Source organism: Mustela erminea, chromosome 3 (assembly GCF_009829155.1).
Source record: "Mustela erminea isolate mMusErm1 chromosome 3, mMusErm1.Pri, whole genome shotgun sequence".
Taxonomy (NCBI): domain Eukaryota; kingdom Metazoa; phylum Chordata; class Mammalia; order Carnivora; family Mustelidae; genus Mustela; species Mustela erminea.
Genome location: NC_045616.1, coordinates 39015201 through 39020856, shown reverse-complemented (window position 1 = coordinate 39020856; position 5656 = coordinate 39015201). Strand labels below are relative to the sequence as shown.

At 38.6% G+C, this 5656-nt stretch overlaps 1 pseudogene; it reads right to left on the bottom strand.

Moving 5' to 3' along the window:
- Positions 1-2392: 2392 nt before the first annotated feature.
- LOC116587183 lies at positions 2393-5172 on the bottom strand (annotated as a pseudogene).
- Between the last annotated feature and the right edge of the window lie 484 nt (positions 5173-5656).

Sequence of the window (5656 nt, the reverse complement as noted above, 5' to 3'; positions counted from 1 at the left end):
TTTTCTCCTGATTACATTGAGTAGAGGATATGCCAAAGATTTTAATTTCCAGAGGTTTAATTAAATTTTCTTTCAATTAAAATGTTAAGTTTCCTCTATTTGAAATTCAATCTAGTAGGAGCAGTAGAAGTAGTACCAAACTATTAAAAAGCTATTAGGAACATATACTCATATACTTATCCATTAATGGCATTAGTATAATAAAAGTTTGTTTCCAGCATTTTTGTTTCTGGGGAGGTCTAAAAGCTGAAAAGCTTAATCTCTGAACACATTGTTTTTATTTGCAGGACAAAAATGAAATAAGTTTACTTTGAAATTAGAAATTGCTAATCCTATTTCCTAGAGTTGTTAACAGTGAGTCACTGTTTACAATTGGATTATCCACTGAACCAAGGGCTGCATACCATGTGTGATGGAAATTGAAAAAGCCCGTATGACTAGCTGCCATTGATTTCATGTTACTGCACAATGGTAAATGTGCCATCTCTTTAACACTATACTCTATAGCTCTATTAAAGTGCACTTTCACGATTAGAAGCACATGAAAGTAAGTCATTGGTGAGGAGAAAACTTTAAATACAATTATAATATTAATGAAACTGACTGAACTTTTGGCTGCCCCAAAATAATAATTTTTTTTTTTTTTTTTTTTTTTTTTTAGGAAAGCATTTATAAAAATGTGCATGTGTCATCAAAGTCATCATATCATTCTAGGAGATAACTATTCTTTTCATTTTGTTTTCATTACCGAATAACATGAGTTGATCTCCTGGTCCTCATGTTTGGATGTAAATGTTATCTTCAGTCCTCTTTATGTAACAGTATATTACTCAGGGTACTGCAGAGAAATGGAATATGTGTGTGTGTGTGTGTGTGTGTGTGTGTGTGTGTGTGTGTGTGTGTAATGGCATCAATACAATAAAAAAATTCTTTTCCAACATTTTAGTTTGTGTATCTTCATCAGTATCTCTATCTGTATATCTCTATTATTATCTATCTATCAAGAGATTTATTATAAGGAATCAAGGAATGGCCTAAATGATTACAGAGGTTGGCAAGTCCCAAGATCTGTAGGGCAATTCAGCAAGCTAGAGATCCTGATGGTATAGTTCTAGTCCAAAGGCCAACAGAGTCAAAACCTAGGAAGAATTGGTATTTTAGTTCAAGTCTGAAGGTAGGAAAGAATTTATCTTCATAATTCTTTATCTGAGTATCATCTATACTTGGATTCTCTCTCTCTTTCTACACACACACACACACACACACACACAGAAATCCACTCTTTTTCACTGTGTTTTGTTTTACTCTTACTTAAATATTAGCAATAATAGAGCATTCATATTGTGTATGTGTGTGTGTGTGTGTGTGTGTGTGATAGTGTGATTTAGGTAGGGCAGAGAGTTAGGTGAGGAAAGCAGTGGGGCGAGTACCCTAGTACATTACATTCTTTAGAGAATATTTTGGGGGATGCATGGGTGTAGGTGGGACTTGATAGCCAAGATACTGACAAGAAATGTCTTTGTAGCCTGCTCTCCTTACTCCCATCCAAGGAAGTCTAAAGGGTTCTGCACAGGACCTGGGTTCGTTCTAGAATGTAGAGTTCTAGTTGACTTTGCCTAGATGCTTTATGGTGAACTAGGGTTTTGTATAGGCAACATCTCCAATTTAAACCACGGCTTCTGAGGAAGTCAGTACTAGAGCAAGAAGACGCCATGCCTGGGGGTGTCAAGCAAAAGACGGAGTGAGCTAGAGATCAGGGCAGCCTCTGTGCTAGAGATCTCCTTGAGCTGGAGCCTGCTCCTGCTAGAGTCAGAGAAGCAGGAGGCCCAGGTGTAGGGTTAGCTGTAAAGGTGAGATGAGGAGAAGATCTTGACACACAGGGTCCTGGGGTTTCCCTGTCTGCCTTGCTGCTTCTCACACTCACCCTCCTCCTACAAGGGACAGTTCCACCTACACATTGGTCAGCATACCTGATAGGTCCAACTACTAACTGCCATGTTCATTTTTTTCTCAGTCTCTTCTGGGAACCTTCTTGTGGGGGGTGTGTGCAGAGGGAGGACACAAACATTAACTTTGTGTCTTCTGGGGTCCAGACTGGGTTTGCCTTGTGCAGTGAGTGCGAGAGGTGATGAAGAGTACCCCCGCCCCTCATTACGGGGAAGAAAATCCATGTCTCACAACCCAAGGGCTGCAAAGGTCTTGGCTGCCCCTCTACTTGGGGAATGGAACCAAATCTACCTCGGTCCCACCCCCCCCTCCTCCAGGTGATTCTCACTCCCTGCTCACCATGGGAAAAGGATGCCTTGGGATCAGTGACCCCAGCTCCAGAGCCCTGAGGCAGTAGGGATGAGGGTCAGTCATGGAGTCATGGTGGGGACTATCAGAAGAGAGATTACTTTTTCTTGAATTTGTTCTGCTTCCACAGAACAGTTTTTCAAATTTCTTCAGGAGCTAGGGAAAGTACCCTGGATAAGTCCTCACTTGACAGACACATTTCAGACCTCATCTGATCCCCATCCGGAGGAAACTTGGTTCACCTCTTATTGTTTGCTACCAGCATTTCATAGTGACAGATCTGCAGGCCTGGCCTTCCAGGCTCACTCCCCCTGGGCTGAAGTCTGTGGACTGTAGCTAGCTCAGGGTGGTCTCACCATAGTCAGAGAACACTTGGATGTCCTAGGTCTTGGGGAGGTTTGAAAGGGTGTCTGATCCAATAGGAACAGAGTTTTCCTTAAGTAGGCAATGACTTTTTCATTTCTTCCTTCAAGATTATCTTTCTCGAGCTAGAGAGTCACCTTACTGAGTTCCTGTCTTTGACCCTTCCTGAGACCCTCCATCTCTTTTCTGGCATTATCATCTTTCTCTACCTCTTCCTGTGATGTCTTCTGCTTCTTTCTTTCTATCTCCACAATGGCCAGTGACAAACTGCATGACCAATAATCAATTTCAATCTTGGTGAGCAGGCTGGAGTCCGGGGCTGGGCTGCAGGGAGCATGGATGATTTGATGACAAGATCCTCAGAAGAAGGCTTGTGCTGAGAGCTGCTATCCACAGATTCTCTCTGCTTATGGATCTGTGTCTGCTTATACATGTTGGAATCTGAGTAGGATGATGATGGAAATGGGCCAGGGTATTCTGGGGGGTCCCAGTAATTCTTGGGGCTAAAGCCTGGGAGATGGTTCCAGAGGTCCTGCTCTTTACCCACACTTCTGGGGATGCTAAGAGGGAGGGAGACGTGGATTTGGTGAAAACAAGATCTTGGCTTCTGAGCCGTTCCATGTGTTCCAGGAAGGAATAGGGACAGTGGAACTTGTAGATCATGAGGAGGCAATTATGTCCAGGATAATTTTGTCCTTGGGGATGGCAGCCAAGTCCTTGTAGCCCAGCACCTTAATATCTATGATGTTTGTGTGCCAGCACAACTAATAAAATATTTGTAAAAATTGATCTGTGTATTATGTAAAATAAGTCAGGTTACCACCAACAGCTTGTGATAAATTAAAGCTGTGAAAATTGTTGCTAAAGGACTATAATACCAGTATAACTTGAAATGTTTAAAGCTATTATTTTTAAAAAACAAATGTTTAATTTTGTGTAAATGCCTAAAAATGGGCTATATGTGGGATTTTGGTAAACTAGATATAAACTAGTAACTAGATTACTATTTGGTAATTTGGATATTTGGTAAACTAGATATAAGAGTTTGGTAAACTACGTATAAGGACAATGGGCAATAAATTTGATTGTATAATATTAACATTATTAGATTGATAATTTAGGTCTAAATATATGAACATGGGTGTATTCATAAGTAAATTCAATATGCTATGTAATATGTATTACATAAAATAAACTAGGTTACCACCAGAAGTTGGGGTGAATTAAAGTTTGTGAAAATTATTGTTAAAGGATTATAATACCAACCATAACTTGAAAAGTTTTATATATATATGTAATGACATATATATAACATATATATGACATTAATGTATTCTATGAGCTGGAAAATATTTATAAGAATTAAAAGTTTTAACAGGTGGTATATACATATGAATTGAAATGTATATGTAAAAATGGTTTTTTCTACAACTTAGTTAATAGTCTTGAACAACCCTGAGTGCTTTTACTTGCATTGGGTGAAATCTGTGAATCAGTATCAAAATCTGACTGCCTCGATGAATCAGTGATTTCCTATTTTTTGAAGACTCTCCATTTTTCCCTTGATCTCTTGGGATGCAGTTGTTTGTTTTATTATCTCCCCTCCCCAATTTCTAATTATTTGAATACTCTTATTTTAGTTGTGTCATGGTAGTAGCAGAACAAAACAATAGATTGGGAAATCAGGGAACAACTACTGCAGAGCCAATATAAGCAGATTTAGGTATACTAATTAGTGGTTTTCAAGAATGTTAAACATAGATGTATTTTCCTAGAAAAGCTTCAGCTCCAAACAGAACAGAGATAGCTGAGTTGGCAAATAGATACTTTGCAGATTGCCGACTCAGTGTTACTTTACTTCACAGTTGTTTACTGTGAACTTAAGGGCAAACAGGACTCCTTTAGCTTTTCCTTATGAAGGCAAAGGGAAAACCTTCTGTTTTAAGTAGGATGTGGCTTATAGAAGCATCTTATTAAAATGACATTCTCCCTGTGGGCATATGTATTAAGAACCAGTTCACCCAGCCTAAAATCAATTACTTCTGCCTATGGCAAAGAAAGTCTGAGTTAAACATAATTCTCAGAGGTAGTTAGCATTCCATTGAAGGTTATTGCTTCCATCCAAGAGAGGAGTTATCCAATTTAATCAATTCTCTGAGTGTTAAACCTCAGATAGTAAACAACTTAAATTATGAACAGTGCAATTATTAGGTATAACAATTAAGACACTGTGTTTTAACTGGATAATTCGCTGAGTAATCAATGGTTAGCCAGAGAGTTCTCGTTGTTTAATACTTATTTGAACTCTTTCTCAGAAGTGAACACCTTTGCAAATTCACTTATTTCCATGGCTTTAGACTTGCCCTCCTCTTCGTGTGTTTCGCACATTGCTGTCAGAGTTTTCTTTCCAGAGGAAAAACTGGGGTTGCTCTTCTGCTTAAAATAATCACTTTGCTCTTCCGTGCTCTTTTGGTAGAATTCAAACAAATTTATGTGTCTCCATCGATGCTTCATGATCACCCTATTTGCTTCTTTAGCCTCATCTTTTATCTCTGTGTGTCTTTCCTTTCTTTCACTTGACTTCTACGCTCCGGTCATTCTGGATTTTTTTTTTTCTTTAGTTTCTCCAGACGTGATATAATCTCTCACTTCCTAATTTATTTCGTCATTTAGTTTTCAACATAGATACCAATTTCACTGGACATCTTTCCCAGACTGGCCAAGATGAAATTGATATTCTTGCTGTGTGGTCCCAAAATGCTCTGTTTTTCATCTATCCTGTGTCTCTCCATGTGGAACTTGCTGGCTTATTTAATCCTATACCTCTTCTTCACACTGTTGTATTCCTATAGGCTAGGCCTTAAGCAGGTAGTAGTTGATCAAACAAATGTTTATTGAATGATTGCATGATAAACTCTTTGTTAATGTAAAGGTGTTTCTAAATCTCTTACGGTTAATAAAGAAATAATTCTCAACACATCCCAGAAATTTGATACAC